Source organism: Pleurodeles waltl, chromosome 8, assembly GCF_031143425.1.
Source record: "Pleurodeles waltl isolate 20211129_DDA chromosome 8, aPleWal1.hap1.20221129, whole genome shotgun sequence".
NCBI classification, from domain to species: domain Eukaryota; kingdom Metazoa; phylum Chordata; class Amphibia; order Caudata; family Salamandridae; genus Pleurodeles; species Pleurodeles waltl.
The window spans coordinates 376,483,827-376,503,494 of NC_090447.1; the positions used below are offsets into that span (position 1 = coordinate 376,483,827).

Here is a 19,668-nt window from a genome sequence, read left to right on the forward strand (position 1 = left end):
CACCTTGATTATCACTTTGCATGGCAGTTGTTATCTTGTGTCATCTATGACTCATCTGTGTTTGTGTTATTGTGTGGGATCCTAGGGTTCTAGGATGTTCTTTCAGCATTGGGTTGTTTAATTATCAAAATTGGTGTTTGGCTGATTGACCGGATATCAGCGGTATATTTGTAAACTTGCAGCTCATTGTGTATCTCCCATGCATTATGTCATATGAAAGATGTGTCTATGTGCCTTCACTGGAGGTGACATGATACTTCCACACACAGAATTGATTCCACTGTGGTGGTAACACGGTTGCACTATATGGCCTGAACATCCCATCCAATTCAACATATGTAATAGCATGTGAAAATCAACAGTGAGGCCCTTTGATTTGGCTAAGTGACAATGTACAACACATCTCCATAAGTTGGCAGCACTGAAGGGTTCACAATTGAAAATGCACAAATATCCCATGTGTGACAAGTCATATGCAAACCTATATTTTGTGCCCCCACCGAGTTGGCTCATGTGCAAACGTGTACCTACACTACTGAACCTGCTCCAGGTAATCTGGCTAACTTGGTTGTGGGGGTGAAGGTTTAAGTGTCAGAAGGTCCATGTGCCTGTACATCTGTTGTGTATATGTGTAATTGTCTCAATCCGTATGTGTAGCAGTGTGCACTTTGCAATATTGTCACATCAATATGTGTTCTTAGCACAGTCCACTTGCTTATTGGTAGCGGGCAATGTCACCCCAGGAGTGATGTGAGATGTTGGTACTGCATCAACGATTCCATGTCACCTTCATTAGAGTCGGCATCATCATGCTATGTGTCTCATGGTGTTTGACCTTCAGCGAAACACATTACACACCCCTTACACAGTACGTATTGCTTGGAAGGGTGTGTGATTAAGTGTTATTGATGTGATATTGGAAGATTCATCTTCCAAGTTGTACTGCCAGTTAAGGCCATGTCATTGTCACTGTATGGTTTTGAATTGGTCCCTTGTGGCTCTGGACTGGTATCTGTTGTTATTTGCATCTGTCATTTGTCCATAGGTGTGTATCCCATTGGGTCAGGATATCATACATGACTACCAGTGTCACAACCTCAGTGTCTTCCTGGCCACGTGTCAATGTAGTGGTGTATGTGTTATGTGTCCTACAGGGTTGCTGTCCAGTGTATGTATAACTAGGTTTCTGTACTTACCAACAAGTAGGCCATTGCCATATGGTCCATCCTGGAAGTGTTGATTGATGGTGCTGTGGCGGAAGATGACTGAATCATGTACACTCCCAGGATACTTTGCCACGATGTTGGTGATCAATCCCTGGTGATCCACAATGGCCTGCACATTGATGGAGTGTGTGTGCTGCCTGTTGCAGTATAGATGCCTTGTTGCAGCAGATGGCACAATCCGTACATGTGTGCAGTCAATGGCACCAAGCACGTGTGGGAAGCCATTGATTTGATAGAAGCCCTGTTTGGTCTCCTGCTGCTTCTGCTGTGTGTTGGGGAAGCTGATGTGGTGGGGTGTGAGGGAGATGATGGCATCCAGTACCTTGGATAGGAAGGCAGAGAATGAGGGCTGTGAGATCCCAGCAACCAGGGCAACAGTGGGATGAAAAGAGCCACTTGCCAACATGTGGAGGACAGCTATCAGCTTGGTCTCTGGCGGAATGGTGTGGGGTGTCTGCAAGCTGGCTGCCAACTGTGGCTCAATGTGGCGCAGCAGCTGCTGTATGGCTTGCCAGTTTAGCCTGTACCTCTGGATGATGTCATGTTCCCTGAGGAACATAAGGGTTGTCCTGGTATGGAATATCCTCTCCTGCCTTCGGTGTTGCCTTTGGGGTCCCTGTTGGTGTGGTGGAAGCTGCTGCTGTTGCTCCTGTGCTCTGCGTCTTCCTGCATGCTGAATGAATAGTACTTCCATGTCTTCCATTTGGAGCTCTGGTGTTGCTTCTGTGTGTTTTCCTTAAGTACTGGTGTGTTTGCCCCATTTAAACGCCTGCCCTGACCGAGGCATTAACTTTTGACGCAAATCGGGATGTACGCCATTTTCCGACTCCGCATACCAGCCGTGCAGGATTTTTGTGCGGTTGGATAAATGTGGCACACAGGTGTTTAAGTCATTTTTTTGGACGGGCACGCCTACCTTGCATGTCATTAACGCAAGGCGGTTTCACACATCCAGAAAATGATGCACACTGAGATATTTTGACGTTAGCGGGGTCTAGCGTCAAAGTATAAATATGGTGTTCGTTTTGCACCAAATTTGTGTAAAAAAATGACGCAAATCCAGTGCAAGCAGAGTATAAATATGCCCCTTAGTGCACACCCAATACTTGCTCGGGTACTGCTCCATCTACAGTTATACAGTAATACTGCTCACTTACACTTACAAAAACACACACCGCTCACCCTCCATATACACAGATACACCACTTATCTTGAATTAACATAGGCATTCCACTCATTAAATATCTATGCACACACTACAACTGCCCATCTTACATTCACATAGGCACACTGCTCACCATGCAAACACACAGACACACTGCTTATGCAACACTGACACTGGCACATCACTCATGCTGTTCTCATACCGATACACCACTCACCTGATAAGTACACAGGCACATTGCTTACCTCACTCTCATGCAGGCACTCATTCTGTACTTACACAGGCATTCTACTCATCTTACACTCACACAGGCATATAACTCACCTTACATTCTCAAAGACACAACAATCACCCTACACTCACAAAGACCTATCCTTCATATATAACCCTCAAATAGAATCCTCTCTGCACTTGGCTCTCACAGTAATCAGAGTGGGTAGTCACAGGCTTCTCAGGAAGGTAGTGTGGGAAGCAAATGGTCAGATTTCAACAAATGTACATTCTTGAGTTGCACAAGTGGGGCAGGATTACACTGACGCCGATCAAGTCCATTTCAGGATCACAGATCCTAGGCAACATGCACAGCAAACTTGTGGAGGGTCAGCCATAGCAGTTGTCACCATCTGGACTGATAAAGGCAGATGCTCATCATCATCAGTTGCAGCCTAGGAGGCCAATGCAGGTGGGTGCTTGTCTTCAGTGGTTGCAGCCTGGTGGCCTATGGAGACAGATGCTCGACTTGGGCACCTGTGACCCTGGCGGGCACCTTGGATGTCATTCGCAGCATTTGTACCTCAGTGTTGAATGCTGGGACTCATGATGACAACTTGGTGAATACTTCTTTATGCAGCTTATAGTTGGAGATGCAATGGAAGTTCAAAGGGCCTTATAGACTTTACGCCAAGACTGGCTGCGATCCCACTCTGTGGTCAGCTAATTCTGGGCACTCCACACTACTAGAATATGCTGAGCTTCTCCTAGTGGCAGTCTCCCCGCCTGCATGGCCTGACACTCTCCTTCCCTCTCTGAGCAGGCAGACAGTCTTCTTGACACTTAGGTAGACCTTCAGCTTTTTCAGCAAGTTGCACACTTCAGATGTCTATGGAAGCTATTCTCACCCTCCAACTTGTTAGCCATTGTAGGAAAATGGACTATTATGCAGTGATGCCGGTTAGGCTTCACTTTGTAATACTCTCACAATACCCCAAAGATGGTTCTTGGATTTACAATAATAAATAATTTGCTTAGTCTTGGTAGAGTGCCAAAGAGCCGTTAGATTTTACTAGAGGAGAATGTATTAAGCATTTCATGGTACCAACATGGATGTTAAGCAATTGACACAACTCAAAATAAATCCAGCACCAATTTATAAAAATAAAGCATAGTTTTATGTTAATTTAGAGACCAAAACAAAGTAAATCAGATAGGTATAACCAGAGCTATAGAATTTCGAGTAAAAAATAAATCAGTACTTTTCAAGCTGTCAAACTTTTACCATTGTGAGGAACCCACTTGAAGTTGAGGTGATGTGGGTCCCAGGGCCAAGTTTCAACAATCAGACCAACTTTTCCCGGCTCGTGGGACCCAGATACTGAGGTGTTCTGGCTGTCCTTTGTTTCAAACGTGGAAGCAGCGGGTACTGAAAACAGACAGTTGTGACACTCTGTCACTTGCAGGTTGAGTTTGTGGGAACCAACTTGGGGTTAAGCTTGTGTGTGGCCTTGGACCAGGAATCACCAGGCAAAGTAAATCTGCCTAGCTCAGGAGTCTTGGGTGTAGAGAGATGCTTGGCTATACTTGGTGATGAACGTGCTGGTGCTGGTTTTACCACTGGGATGTTGCTGGAGATGAAAAGAATGCAAATAGTTGACAACAGAGCCACTGAGGTGAGTAGTGGAAGTAGCAGGGGTGTTCCTTTGAGGAGCAGAGTTTAACAAAGGAGTCAGTAGCTGGACTGGCCACCAGCAAACATTGGTAGCGCCAAACACAGTGCTTGGAAACTTTAATGTCCCGGGATCTGTGGGTAGGTGATAGTGGGCTGAAACTCACTTGAGGTCAGGACTACATTTCCCAGAATGCACCTGACCCTTTTTTATTGAGTGATCGATCCATTGGTGGGCCTGATGGCCAGTACTTTCTTGGTCCGGGAGTGCAGTTTCTACCTGCAGGGGACTAGTACCTCTAGCCCAATGATGCCTTTTGGTTGCAGAGGGGTTTTCCCTCTTTTTGGAACCAGTCCCTGGTCCGGGACAAGTAGTGGTTCTTGCAGGTTCAGGGTGACTGCCACAGGAGCAGAGGTTTGCACCTTTTTGTTTGTGGTGTCCTGGAGGTTTAGTCAGGGGTCTCTTCTTTGTCACAGGTCACAGTTCAGAGCAGAACTGAGGTTCTATGGTGTCAAGAGTGCCCCATGAATCCTAGATTTAAGGGTGTTATGGGTGCGGGAGCAAGTGGGCAATGGGCTTCTAGTCCCTGCGGCTGATCTGTCCCTCCAGGGGTATGTGTCACCTTTTTTACCCAAAACACTCTATTTTGCCACTTTTCACAATGGCAAAACCCGTCCTCGGCCATACAGACTAAGTAGCACACCTTGGAGTTGTGACTGGCCTTTTAGGGGTGTATACCTCTTGACTGCCTAATTTTCCCACCTGCCCGGGTGCAAATGTGCCTGGAGTAGGGGGATGGCTTTGTCCTCCTCTGGGGACAGCTTACTTGCATATCAGAGGTGGTGTGCCCTTTGAAGCTCAACACCTTGATATACCACTTCACTAGCCTTCATGCCAGGAAGGGAGGTGACACCTCCAGCCCAGGCAGGCCTTTCTACTGATTCCAGGGAGTGTTCACACGTTCTTGCAGGGGGATCAGAATCCTGTGTTGGTGGCAGCAGCTGCAGGCTGGCAGCCAAAGGACAAGAAAGCTGGGGCAACGATGTAGGCAGCTTCCTAAGATTGCCACCTGGGTGCATGCCATGTTAACCTCGACATGAGATTCATGTCAGGGTGAGAAGGCATGTTGTTTGATACCAGACACAACATATTTTGGCAGTAACATAATGGAGCTGGTGACTGTGGGGTTGCCGGGGTGCCAGCCCATGTTATCCTATGGACCACCTATCATAAATTGTAGCCTTTAATGGAAGTGGCCAGTATAGGGACATAAAAGCTTGCACTTATATCTCCACACCTTTATTACTATACACCCTGCCTTCTGGGCACAGGAAGCCTTCCTTAGGGGTGACTAACATATATTAAAGATAGCGCATTGACTTTGCCACACATGGTGTGGGCAAAGTCAAGTTTGAGGAGTTTACACTACTCCTGCAGTCTACAATGGTAGACCTACTGTCATGAGTTTACTTGGGTCACTCAGGGTGACACAAACAGTGCTTCAGATCCTGGTAACACCTTTAACACCAATGCCCTGGGCACCACTGGTACTATATGATAGGAATGCATAAGCAGGGGTTAAAACACTTGCCAATTGAGGATAGCAATTCACATATAACACTTTAGGGAGAAAGCACTGAAACTCAGGCCTGGTTAGCCGGCTCCAGTGCACTTTCAGAGTCATAACCAACAGCATCTAGAGCAAAGTCTGGGGGTGACCATTCAAGAAGGGCACTTTTCTACATGACCCTCCCAGATGAAAGGTGATGACCAACTAAGCCCCCATTGGTTGCTCTCATCATCTAAGTGGAAGAACCTGGAAAGTCCATCTGCATTGGCATGGTCAGTCCCAGGTCTGTGTTCCACTGGAAAGTCCATACTCTGTAAGGAAATGGACCACCTCAACAGTTTGGAGTTCTTTCCTCTTACCTCCATTAGCCACTTGAGAGGCCGGTGGTCAGTTTGAACCTTGAAGTGAGTCCCAAATCTGTAGGGTCTCATCTTCTTCATGAACCTAACCACAGCAAAGGATTCCCCCTCAATGGCACTCCAACAGTGCTCTCTAGGGAGGAGTCGCCTGCTAATATAGGCAACTGGGTGATCCTGACCATCATTGTTTGTTTGCACTGTCCCAATTCCATGTTCATAAGTGTGTATTCGAACAATGATCTCTTTCCCATAGTCTGGTGCTTTTAGGACAGGTGCTGAGCACATGGCTGCTTTCAGGGTGTCAAAGGTCTTTTGACTGTCATGCACTCACCTGGTTCCAACCACGGAGACGATGGTGAACTTCCTGTCTCTGCCGGGGCGGTCGATGATCAAGGGACTGTAAGCTTGGATCACACACTGCCACATAAGGGAAGGGGGTTAGGCCAAAATAAGAAAATAAAGACTTGCAGTTCTGGACCAGCTATTGCAGCTGCTCTGTAACCTTACGTAACAGACTCTGCACTCCCTGGACCTCCGGTATTGTGTGCAGATGCAATGTTTCTGAAATAACAATGGGGAGCATTATACATCCTGTGTAAAAAAGATCACAGTATATAAGCAATTATTCATTATGTGTCTGGAACATTTATTTACATGACTATTCAACTAAAATGAGGTCAACAGACACCGTCTGGCGTTACGGCACTCCCAAAAAATCACGCTGCTCAATGTTCACTACTACGTAAAAACATATCATGTGCTTCATGTGCTTTTTATTTTTCTCCTGTCACCCTTGTGTTATTCAGAGAAATACAATACACTACAATATGCAATGCACAAACTATACGCTCTTATCAGACTGTTACAGTTCTACTAACAATGTCCGCAGCATTATTACCCGCTGCCCAAAAACGTTGCAATATTGCTGTACTGTACTGTGAGCCAAGATGCACAAGGAACATATGCATGATTTAGACAAAACAATGTCACTATTACGCGAAATACCTGTAATCCAGTCCTTTGCTTAGTTAGTTCTTTAGTTGTTTGATTAGTGTGCACTAACCTTCAATATGGTACTTTGCCATATGTTCCCTTTTCCAGGTATGTGATGAGGAAATCAGGACGGGAGCCATCGTAGAATAAGGACATGAGCTGCTGTGCGGGAAAGAAAATTTGAGGAGGAAATGCCTTGCCGGAAGTGGAAATGGCGAATGCCCCATCATCAAGATACAGAAGCCAAATGTAGGAAACTGGAGGCTTGAGTGCTGGGTGATGCCAACTAAATTTTTAGGTGAGTGGGGAAAAGAGAAAAAATGAAGCAGGATTGCGGCCAAACACTGGCTCGTGGCTAGGGTGCAGTATAAATACTGCATCTGAGTCCTAATAACTGCCAACAGATGTAGCTCGAATCCTGTGAGGCTGCAAGTGACGTGATGTATGTGGCCAAGCAGCAGTTCAATAATCAGGACCCTGGGGGAAAGAATACATGTTAGTCTGAGAGTCAAAACTTCTGGAGAAAGGGATGTGCAATGTAAATGTTGGATTTAGAAAAAGCACTTATCTCCAGTTTCTATTGTGCTCTACAGTGTTATAGCCAGTACAATATGATGTACCCAGAAGACATATACACAGGCCCTGGGAAGAATATTAATACTTAACAACTCCATGGGTTCCAGGGGACATTATCATCAGTGTCACAGTTTGATAAGAACCAGGAGGGAATCAGAAGATGTGCTCTGTTTGCCAAACCCACCATACAGAGTGTGCAATAGTAATGTAACTCATGGGCTATGACATTGAAATCCAGTGTTCCAAATGTGCTTCTTAGGCTGCTTTTTAGACATACGTTCAATGAGAGGGGCAACAATGGTACCAAACCCCTTCACAAACCTCCTGTAATACCCAATCAAGACAAGGAATTCCCAGGCTTGGGTCTGGGTCTTGGGAGCCTCCCAATCCAGAATGGTTTGGAATTTTCGATGGAGAGGTCTCACTTGGCCTCCACATTCAAGGAGACCCAAGTAGACAACGAAACTCTGCCCTATCTGGCATTTACTGACCTTGAGAGTTAGGCATGCCTGCTTCAGGGCCTTTAAATATTCTCTCAGGTGGACCAAGTGATCTTCCCAGGTGGCGCTAAAGACAGAAATGTCATCAAGATATACTGGGCTAAAGTCATCTAATCTGGAAAGAACTCTATTCACCAACCTTTGAAAAATGTCAGGTGCATTTTTCAGGCCAAAAGTCATCACTTTAAATTGAAAGTGCCCTTCAGGAGTAGAAAATGTAGAGATCTCCTTGGGTGAGCCCAGTATGCCAATATACTGATGTTAAATCAAAAGTACTTGGAAAATTGGCTGCACCCATTTAACAATTAGCTCACCTGCTCTTGGTATGGGTGTGCACAAGGCTTGATTAACCATTAGGCAAAATAAGCATGTGCTTAGGGCATCATGGAAAGGGGGCACCACTAACATTTTTCATTGCTGTATTTACCATGAACCATAAGGAGCAAAACTGCAAATGGTGAAGCTGAACAAGATTCCACAAAAGGGGTTCCCACAATAAATGAAATAATTACATACATATATACATAAAATAATACAAATGGTAATAATAGAGGTTAATGATATACATTCATCTTGGGAAGATAACAGAATTAGAATCTGGAAACTGCCACATGGTCCGCCGAGGCTCACATGGTCATGTCGCCTGTCCCTTTCAGTCAGTGACTGCAATGGCATCAGTAACTCACTCAGCATCCGGCATGCCAACAACACAGTGCTAACATTGTAACTTTGTAAGTAAGCTGATTCCTGTTTTTTTTTTATTTCTACTTTCAATTTTGACAGAAGGAGTGTTTTTTTATCTCGTGGTGGTAGTGACTATGGTATTTTATCATGGATTTGAGTCCTGCTGACGCTACTAATTTATACTGCACTCCTAGCAACTCCACTATGTCAGAGGACTTGATCACTAATTTCTCCGCTGAGCTTCAGCAGTTTCACTCATATGTGTGTCATAAGTTCAGTGTAACAAAAAATGAATAAACAAGATTCAGTGAAGCTGAACTTTATAAGATTATTGTAAAAACAGTATTGAGTGTGCCTTTCTAAATATGGACATTTGCTTTAGTATATTTTTAACATTAATGGTCATAATCACTCAGTTGATCATTCATTTTCTCAGTTGGAGTATATGAAAAATCCCAACAGAACAATTATGCAACAAGGCAGGCTGGATGCCTTATCTGTCACATAAGAGGCACGAAAATCTTTTAAGTGATTAGGGCCTCTATAGCTCCTAATCCAGTCCTGAGTGTGCATCAGTTTTAGTGACTGCATTCAAACCCCTATAATCCACACAAACCCTCATCTCTGGTTTTCCATCCTTTGAGTGAGGCTTAGGGACCAGTACCACTGGGCAAGCCCAGGGACTGTGAGGGGGTTCAATCACCCCTAACCCTAGCATCTTCATTACTTCAGCTTTGATGCATGCTTTGACTCGATCATACAGTCAATATATTTTGTTCTTGACAGGGAAACTGTCTCCTGTGCCCACATCATGGACATACCAGGTTGTCTGACTAGAGGTCTAAGAGAAGAGCTCTGCAAACTGGCTGAGTACTCGCCTGCAGTCAGTTTGTTGTTGTGCAGTGAGAGTGTCAGACTAAACAACAACTTCAACTATGACCTCCCCTTTCTTCTACAAAATAGGATAGGGCCCAGTCTATTCATCCTGGAGGGCCCTGGGACCCAAAGGCTCCAACACCAACACCAACTGACCTGGTTGGTACTCAACCAGTGCTGACGTGTGGTGATACCAGAGTTTCTTAGGGACATTGGGGCAGGAAGAGGGAGACGGTCTGGGAGTGGAGGAAGAGGCAGTGGTTGTAGGAGGTGTCTGCTGTGTTTGGGAGCAGGTGCATGGGCTGGATGCTGTTGTGAGGTAGATGGCTGTTGGGTGTCTGAGTGCTTGTGTTTGTGTACTTTGGGAGGTGGGGGCACAGACACAGTGGGAGAGGACACAGGGAACGTGTGCATGGATGTTGGGGTGGTGACTGCCAGTGAGGTGTGTGTTCTGATAGGTGTGCTTGTGATGGGGGTAGTGGATAAAGATGTAGTGTACGCAGGTGTGAGTGTAGATGCAACTGGGATGTAGGTGGAGGATGAGGAGGAGGGGGACACAGTGGAGGCAGTAGATGTTAGTATGTTTACATCTGGATGGTGTTTGTGTGAGTACCTGTGGGATGAAGTGTGGTGCTTATGTTTGCCTGTGCCACTCGTGTGTGATGTCTTGTCTGCATGCTCGCCTGCCTGTGTGCTTGGGATAGGTTGGGTTTGAGGGGAATGGGATTGGGTAGAGGAAGTTGGAGGGTAGAAACTGGGACAATGGCTGCCATCAGAAAGGAGGCCAGAGCCTGGATTGATCTCTGTTGGGCCGCCAGGCCAGTGTGAATGCCCTTCAGGAATGCATTAGTCTGTTTCATCTGGGCTGCCAGCCCCTGGATGGCATTCACAATGGTTGACTGTGCAACAGAGATGGATCGCAGGAGGTCAATAGCCTCCTCACTCAGGGCAGCAGGGCTCACTGGGGCAGGGCCTGAGGTGCCTGGGGCGAAGGAGATGCCCACCCTCCTGGGTGAACAGGCACAGGCTACTCGCTGAGGGGCTGCTGGAAGGGCGGTGCTGGTATGGGGAGTGGCGGCTGTACCTGTAGCTCGGGTGGTCACAGAGGGGTCCACCACCAGCAGGGTGCTTCCATCAGAGGAGGTATTCGTGTCCGAACTGTCCCCTTCAGTCTCCACTGTGGTATTCCCCTCAACCTCCGTCCCACTGGTGCCCTCACCGTCGGTGGACTCTGCCTCCTGTGGGATGCAGCTCCCTCTGTCGCTGGTGCCTCTGCTCCTCTGCCAGATGATGCTAATGCACATAAGGACAGGATGATAAAACAAGAAAGGGGGGAGAGACAAAGGATACACTTGGTCAATAGCTGCACCAACACCACCATTGGCGTACACAGCACCCTCACACACAGGGAACAGCCCTACACACTATGCATGGAACTACCAGTAACAATGCTAGTCACCAGGGCATGGGGAGGGATACATATTGCCCATTGCAGCATACCTGGGACCCACAAACCCCTGCCTAGTAGTGGATGCCGACTAGCTAGGTTGGAGGAATATCACATCAGAACCCTGCCCAACATAGGACCTACGCTGCAATGTCAGCCGTGGCTTAGAGGCACCCACAGGCACACATCCCCCACCCGGATACCACCCCACCAGACGGAAGCAGTAATGATGGGCACTGAACTCACCCCCTTGCTGCTGCTGTGATGTCCCCAAGTGCTCATCCAGCTCCAGATAGGCCAACGCCAGTGTGCAGGCCACCAGGGGGTTCAGGGTTCGACAGGCACCCCTTCCTTGTTGGGAGGCCATTCCCAGCTGGGCCTCTGCCATCTTCTGTGCCCAGTGTCTCAGGTCCTCCCACCGTTTCCGACAGTGGGTGTTCCGCCTGCCGTAGACCCCCAGGGTCCCCACGTCCTTGGCGATGGCACGCCATATACCCTTCTTTTGATGGGTGCTGACCTGCAGAGGAAATATACACAGGGAAAATTATTAGTTAGACCGTCCTGCCTGTTACACTCATGACCCACCATAGGCCTCCCATCCCCTTACACACAGACATTGCCCAGCATACATGCTGCATGCTTGCCAGGGCCCATCCACCAACCCGCCCTACACGAGGCCTTTACACACACAATTCCATGCATTCATGCCCCATGCATCGTGCTCACCGTGTACTCACCGGTTGGTCTGGAGGCCCATATAGCAGTCCATACTGTGGTAGGATCCCATCCGCCAGTCACTCCAACTCCGCTGAGGTGAACGTAGGGGCCCTTTCCCCAGTCACACGGGCCTTGGTAGGTTCCAGACACAGGTCACAGCAACACATCCAGTGTAGGTCCTCTCCTGTTGAAGTTCAGGTAGCAAGTGAATGAACAGATAGAAAATGGCGGTAACATCCGCAGTGGTGCAGACCGTCACCGCCGGTGTACATCACCATTGGCCACTGTAACCAATAGGGCCCAATTATAACCAATGAGGAGTTGCAAGGCGGTTCCCGACTGCCTCTTGCAACGGTGCACGTCAGTGGAATTACCTCACTTCCACCTGTCCCTTCATACAGGACAGGTGGACGCCATTTCAAGGGCGGGGTAGACCATGGATCCTAACTGCGTCACAGATCACAATTATACATTCAAGACACATGCCACTAATACATTAATAAACCACATCATGCCTTGAACTGTAGTGTCTACAATGTACAGATTATGACTGGCTCCTCACTCTTTTGACCCATAGATTGCAACCGCTGAGGATGAATAGGAGATGGAGACATTACCCTGTGTACAGACCCCTGGAGGACTTGGCAACAATGGAGGACAGGCACATTATACTCACCTACAGACTTGACAGGGCCACAATCACGGAGCTATGTGCCCAACTTGAGCCTGACCTGATATATGATATCCGTCACACCACTGGGATCCCCTCTCTTGTGCAAGTGCTATTGGTGCTCCATTTCTTGGCAACTGGTTCTTTCCAAGTGACAGTGGGCTTGGCAGCAGGAATGTCACAGTCAATGTTCTCAAAAGTGCTGACCAGAGTGTTGTCTACCCTGATTAAACACATGTGCAGCTACGTTGTTTTCCCCCAAGTGGAGGATTTGGCCACAGTGAAGGCTGACTTCTATGCAATGGGACATATCCCCAACATCATTGGTGCGATTGATGGAACACATATTGCATTTGTCCCCTCCCCCCCATGCCATAATGAACAGGTCTTCAGAAATCGTAAATGTTTTCACTCGATGAATGTGCAGATGAAGTGTTTGGTGGACAAGTACGTCTCCCATGTCAATGTTAAGTATCTAGGCTCGGTGCATGATGCTTTTATCCTGAGGAATAGCAGCATCCCAAATGTGATGGCCCAACTCCAGAAGCACAGGGTGTGGATAATAGGTGAGCCCTGGTTCCCACCCAGTATATGTTGGTGTATGGGTATGGTGTGGGCCATATGGCATAGTGTGTGGCTAACAGTTGTCCCTCGAAATTTTCAGGTGACTCTGGTTACCCCAACCTCTCATGGCTACTGACCCCTGTAAGGAATCCCAGGACAAGGGCAGAGGAATGTTACAATGAGGCACATGGGCGAACAAGAAGGATAATAGAGCGAACCTTCGGCCTCCTGAAGGCCATGTTTCGGTGCCTCCATCTAACAGGTGGATCCCTATGCTACTCATCCGAGAAGGTCTGCCAGATAATTGTGACATGTTGCACAACCTTGCCTTGAGATGCCATGTGCCTTTTCTGCAGGATGAGGAGGCTGGAGATGACCGTGTGGCAGCAGTGGACCCTGTGGACAGTGAAGATGAGAAGGCAGAGGATGAGGATGAGGACAACAGAACGGCAGTGATACGTCAATACTTCCAATGATACACAGGTAAGACAGCGTAATTTCACATTTCATTGACAGTTTTGTGTTTCACATTGTCACTGGCAGGCTGTGATTTCCCACTTCTATGCCCACTCACTGTACCCTTTGGCAACTATTTTTGCAGATATTGGTGCCCCACTATCACTCCTGGTGTGCTCACTGCAGCCAACTACAGGTCTTTCCTATGTATACATTACTATACAGTTGAATTGCATTGTTTAAACCTTGTTAAACTAATACATACTTCAATCATTTGACATACATTTATACTTGTATTTTTTCAAAGGGTGTTTATTTAAGTGCTATGAAGATAAGGGGGTAGTGCAATGGGCTGGGGTGATGATGGAGGAAAGTTCAGGGTAGAGTCCAGTCTATTGGCAGCACAGGTGCATTGTCCAAGGGGGCATAGGAAGGGGAGCAATGGCAGCTGAAGGTGGACAGGGTGACAGAGTGGGACACAAGGGTGACATTCAGGAGAGTCTTATTTCTTGGGGGGGGGGGGGTTTGGCAATAGTCTCTGACTTCTGCCTGAATCACAGGGAACTTTTGTGGGGTGGTTCATCTTCTGCAGGGGAAAGGGTGCTGGTGGCCTTTTTGTCCTGTGGTGGGGCCTCCTGTACACTAGCGGCAGTGGAGGTGGAGGGCTGTGAAAGGGGCCTGCTGGTGTGACACTGGCTCCCTCATAATGGTGGCCATGTCTGCCAGCACCCCTGCAATGGAGACCAGGGTGGTGTTAATGGCCTTCAAGTCCTCCCTGATCCCCTGGTACTGTCCCTCCTGCAGCCACATGTTCTCCTGCAACTTGTCCATGATCTGCCCCAGCGTATCCTGGGAATGTTGGTATGCACCCAGGATCGTGGTGAGTGCCTCCTGGAGAGTCGGTTCCCTGGCCCTGTCCCCCCCCCCGGTGCACAGCAATCCTCCCAGCTTCCCTGTTGTCCTGTGCCTCTGTCCCTTGAATGGTGTGCCCACTGCCACTGACCCCAGGTCCCTGATTGTCTTGGGTATGGGGGGGTGCCCTGGGGTCCCTGTAGTGGTGGAGAAACCGCTGATTGACGTGTCCCGGGGACAGAGGTATGGGAACGCTGGGTGGATGCTGTGGTGGTGTTTCCGGAGGGGGGGAGGCTCTGTGGTGGTGTGTGACTGGGTAACCGACTGTCCGGAGGTCCCTGATGGGCCAGGTCGGTCATCCAGATCCAGGCGAGCAGAGTCGCTGTCATCACTGTGGGCCTCTTCTGTGGGGGGACTGGATGTTGCCGGTACCTCTTCTCTAGTGACGTTGGCTGGGATACCCGTGGGAATGTATATGCAGTGTTATTATTTCTGTGTGTGACATATTGTGCATGGGTGGGTTGCCCTCTACGGTTGGTATTGCCCTGGCAGCTTTTCCTTGTGTGAGTTGTTATGTGGTGGGCCAGGTGAATCTCTAGTGTGCATGCTTTAGTGATGTGTACATGCAGGTCTGTGAGTGGTGTCCATGCTTTGGTGGTGCATGCTGGGCTTGGCATTGGGATGAGAGGGTTGTGATGGTGGAGTGTGTGGGAGATGGTGGAGTGATGGGAGTGAGGGTGGGGTGGGGATATGTGATGGCATGCAGGTATGGGGGGTAGTAGTAGTATAGAGTTGACTTACCAGAGTCCAGTCCTCCTCCTACGCCTGCCAGGCCCTCAGGCTGCATGATTGCCAAGACTTGCTCCTCCCATGTAGTTAGTTGTGGGGGAGGAGGTGGGGTCCACCGTCAGTCCTTTGTACTGCGAGCTGATGTCTTGCAGCAATGGAACGTACCTTCCCCCGTAGTTCGTTCCACCTCTTCCTGATGTCATCCCTTGTTGTTGGGTACTGTCCTACGGCATTGCCCTGTCCACGATCCTCCGCCATAGCTCCATCTTCCTAGCAATGGATATCTGCTACACCTGTGCTCTAAATAGCTGTGGCTTTACCCGGATGATTTCCTCCACCGTGACCCTTAGCTCCTCCTCAGAGAATCTAGGTTGTCGTTGTGGTGCCATGGGTGTAGTGTGAGTGGTGTGTGTGAGGGTGTTTAGGGTGATGTGTTGGGGTGTGTGTTGTGAGGTGCATGGGTGGTGTATATGTGATGGTGATATGTGGCTCTGATTCTGTGTGTGCTCTTGCTGTCTCTCTCTGTTGGCAATTAATTGTAGTCGTAAAGGGTTGTGGGTACTGTTGGTGTGTGTTTTATAGTGGTGTGGGTGTGGTGTGTGTATGTGTGTCAGGTGCGTGTAGTTTGAATTGTCCAATGTGGTGTTGATTTGTTTGTGTGTATTTTGAGCGTGGCAGTATGTACTGCCAATGGTTTACCGCGGTTGAACATCTGCCGTGGTGATTCGTGGGTCATAATGTGATGGGCGTTGTTCTGTTGGGGCAACAGTGTGGGTTTGGATACCGCCAGTTTATCACTGACCTTTGGTGTGGCAGAGTTGTGTCTGTATAGTGACGGATTCGTGTGTGTGTCATAATATGGTGAACGGATATCCACCGCAGTATGTTGGCAGCAGTCAGCATGGCGGTAAGTGGGATTTACCGTCTATTTCATAATGAGGGCCTCTGTCTTGCATGGGTTATTTGAGAGGTTTCTAACTACCTTGCCTCACCAAACTTCGAGGACCCCTTACAGGATCACCAAACAGAAGTTTAATAGGGCTAAAGACAACCCCCTTCTGAGGCATCTCTCTGTAGGCAAACAAGAAGCATGGCAACAGGGTATCTCTTCTCCTTCTGAGTATTTCAGGGAGGCCCATGGTTGTGCACTTCATTGTTTTGTTGAAATTTTCAACTGAAGCATTTGTCAGGGGGTGAGGGAGGTGAATTTGTTACTTACACCACATTCATTCCAGATAGCTTTTAAATATGCAGGCATGAAATTTGTCTCTGTATCAGAGACCACCTTTTTAGGAAACCCTACTCTGGTGAATATTCCAAGGATGGACTTTACTACTGCAGGGGCAGTGACAGTCCTGAGATAAATTGCTTCTGAGTACCTAGTGGCATGGTCCACTACCACTTGAATAAATCTGTTCCCAGATGCAGTTGGAGAGTCAAGGAGACCAACAATGCCAATCCCTACCCTGTCAAAATGTGTCTCAACCACTGGAAGTGGAATTAAGGGAGTATTTGGTTGTCCTCCTGTCTTGCCACTGCTTGACAGGTGGTGCAGGAGTGACAAAACTACTTCACCTTCTCAGACATCTGGGGCCAATAAAATGGGTAATCAACCTCCCCCAGGTTTTGGTTCGTTCCAGATGCCCAGCAAAGAGGGTATCATGGGCTAAGGTCAGAATAAACGCTCTATTAACTTGGGGCACCACCACTCTCCTGTTGCTCCTGGTTTGGGATCCTTGGCCTCCATGTACAGGAACCCATCTTTCCAATAGACTCTGTGGGTACCACTGTTATCTCCCTCATCTTGCTTTTCACCCTGCCTTTTGCCCTTAGCATTGTACCGCTCTGGAGGGTCCCCTGCACTTAGGAACTCTGCAAGATGAGACCAGGCTCCATCAGCTGCTGTTACCTCCTCAGGCATCAGGGAATCTCTCTGTGATCTCTTGGAAGCTGCCTTAGCAGTCTTCTTGCACATGGAGTCTTGGATCATTATTTCAGGCTCCAAGACCTCCTGACTTCTCTGTTGTGCTGCCTGGGCTCTAGTTGTCACACATACACGCACTCTGGGAGACCAAGCATCTCTGCATGAGCTTTTATTTTGACCTCTGCCAATGCAGACGTTTCTAGATCATTTCCCAACAGATACTCCACTAGAATGGCAAGGGGCACAACCACCTTCTTTGGGCCAGTAGCCCCTCCCCACTCTAAGCATACCAAGGCCATTGGATGGAGCTTATTCTTATAGTCAGCATTGGTTACCTGATGACTGACACTAGCACTTGTATCCCTCAGGGCTGCTACCTCAGACCCATTAATTTTAGGTCTTTGTCTATACTTCTCCATGCTTGCAAGTAAGACTGCCAAGGCTTCAATAGCTACCCAACCCAGAGAAACTAAAGTAGCCTTGCTCTTTAGAGTACACTTCCATCCTCACTCCTAGGCTTGCCAATCCCTTGGATTTTCCATCACTGGGGGACATCTTGGGGCATGCTGCATCACCCTTCCTATGCCCTGACTGCTGACAGTCATAGCAGACCTCAGTCTTCTGAGGGTCCCATTACTTACCTGATGCTCCTTTCAATCAATCAATCAATCAATCAGCTGGGATTTATAGAGCTCAGCTAATCACCCACAAGGGTATCGAGGTGCTCAGATCAAAGCTGCTAAGGGGTTAAGTTGAACAGCCAGGTATGGAGTCCTTTCCTGAATTCCAGGACAGAAGATTAGATCTGTAGGTGAAGGGGTAGGTTGTTCCAGGATTTTAAAGTGAGATAGGAGAAAGAAAGTCCTCCACTGTTGCTTTGGTGGATGCAGGGTGTGTGTGGGAAGGAGAGGGAAGCAGAGCACAGTTGTCTAGAGGGTTGGGGGAAATTCAGGCGGTGGTTGATGTGTGCTGGTCCTTGATTATTAAGTGCCTTGTATGTGTGGATCAGCATCCTTAATTGACAAATTTTCTGAATGGGGAGCCAATGGAGCTTCTTGAGGAGGGGGTGGTATGGGTTCATTTGAGGAGGTCAAGGATGAGTCTGGCTGTTGAATTCTGTATGGTCTGTACTCTCTTCAAGAGGTGTGTGGGGATTCCAATGGACAGTGTGTTGCTGCAGTCCAGCCAGCTGGTGACTAGGGCTTGAGTGACAGTTCGTCTGACGTTGATGGGGATCTATTTGAAGAGCATAAGAAGCATACAAAGAGTGAGGAAGTAGGCGGAAGAGACTGCAGTGCTCTGGTTTCTCATAGTGAGATTGCTGTCCTCGATGATGCCAAGGTTGCATGCGTGTTCTGTCGGAGTGGGTGTTGGTCCTAATTTGGAAGGCCACCAAGAGTCACTACATTTGGGAGGTGTTGTTCTAGAAGATCAGCATTTCCTCTTTGCCTGTGTTGAGTTTTTGGCAGTTGCTTTTCATCCAGTCAGCGATGCCCATCATGAACCCGCAGAAGTTGGCCCTCGTGGTGGAGGGGGCTTCTGATAGTGAGAGAATGAGTTGGATGTTGTCTCTGCAGGATTTTATGTTTATTCCGTGGGTTTGGACAATGTTGGCCAGGTGGGGTCATGTAGATGTTGAACAGTGTAGGGCTGAGGGACGAGCCAAAGATGGTCCTTGGAGTCACATTAATAAATCCTTAGCTCAGTCCTAGTAGAGTGGCAAAGAGCAGTCAGGCTTTACTAGAGGAACATGTGTCAAGCATTTCAGAGTGCCAACATGGGCGATAAGTAATTGACACGAGTTGACATAACTCCAAAAACAATTTATAAAAGTAAAGCAGAGTTTTCTATTGAAGGGCAAGACTACATTTCCCAGAAGGCACCTGACCATATACTTTTGGGCAATCCCTCAGGAAGCCTGATGACCAGTACATTTTTCGTTCCTAGTATGGAGTTTCCACATGCATGCTACAGGGATTAGTACCTCTAGTTAAATGGAGTTCTTATGATGCCTTTCAGTTGCGGGGGTTCTTCTTTCTTTTGGAACTAGTCCCTGGTCAAGGACGAGTGGTGGTTATGCTTGTGCAGGGTGGTTGCCACAGGAGCAGAGTTTAACTCCTTTTTCTTTGTGGAGTCCTGACGGTGCAGTCACAGGTCTCTTCTTTTTCCCTGTTCACAGATCAGAGGAGATCTGAATTTGTGGTGTCAGGGGTGCCTCCTAAATCCTAGATATAGAGGAGATCTGGATGTGGAGACAAGTGGCCAATGGGCTACTGGTCCCTGGGGCTAATCTGCCCCTGAAGTGACCACATAAGGGATGTGTGTCACCTTTTTTACCCATGACCCTCTTTTTTGCCACTTTTCAAGATACTAAAACCCATCCTCAGCCATAAAGACAAAGTAGCCCACCCTAGGGG

At 47.9% G+C, this 19,668-nt stretch overlaps 1 long non-coding RNA gene across 3 annotated transcripts in view; it reads right to left on the minus strand.

Annotated features, from left to right (window-relative positions):
* LOC138249978 (uncharacterized) overlaps positions 1-19,668 on the minus strand; it is a 134,256-nt gene that overhangs the window by 84,958 nt on the left and 29,630 nt on the right. The window contains exon 3 of one of the 3 annotated variants that reach the window (XR_011194877.1): positions 6,543-6,764. The exons of the other annotated variants lie outside the window; for them this stretch is intronic. This is a non-coding gene — a long non-coding RNA (uncharacterized lncRNA). Of the gene's footprint in view, positions 1-6,542; positions 6,765-19,668 lie in introns of those variants that run through there. 3 annotated transcript variants of the gene reach the window in all.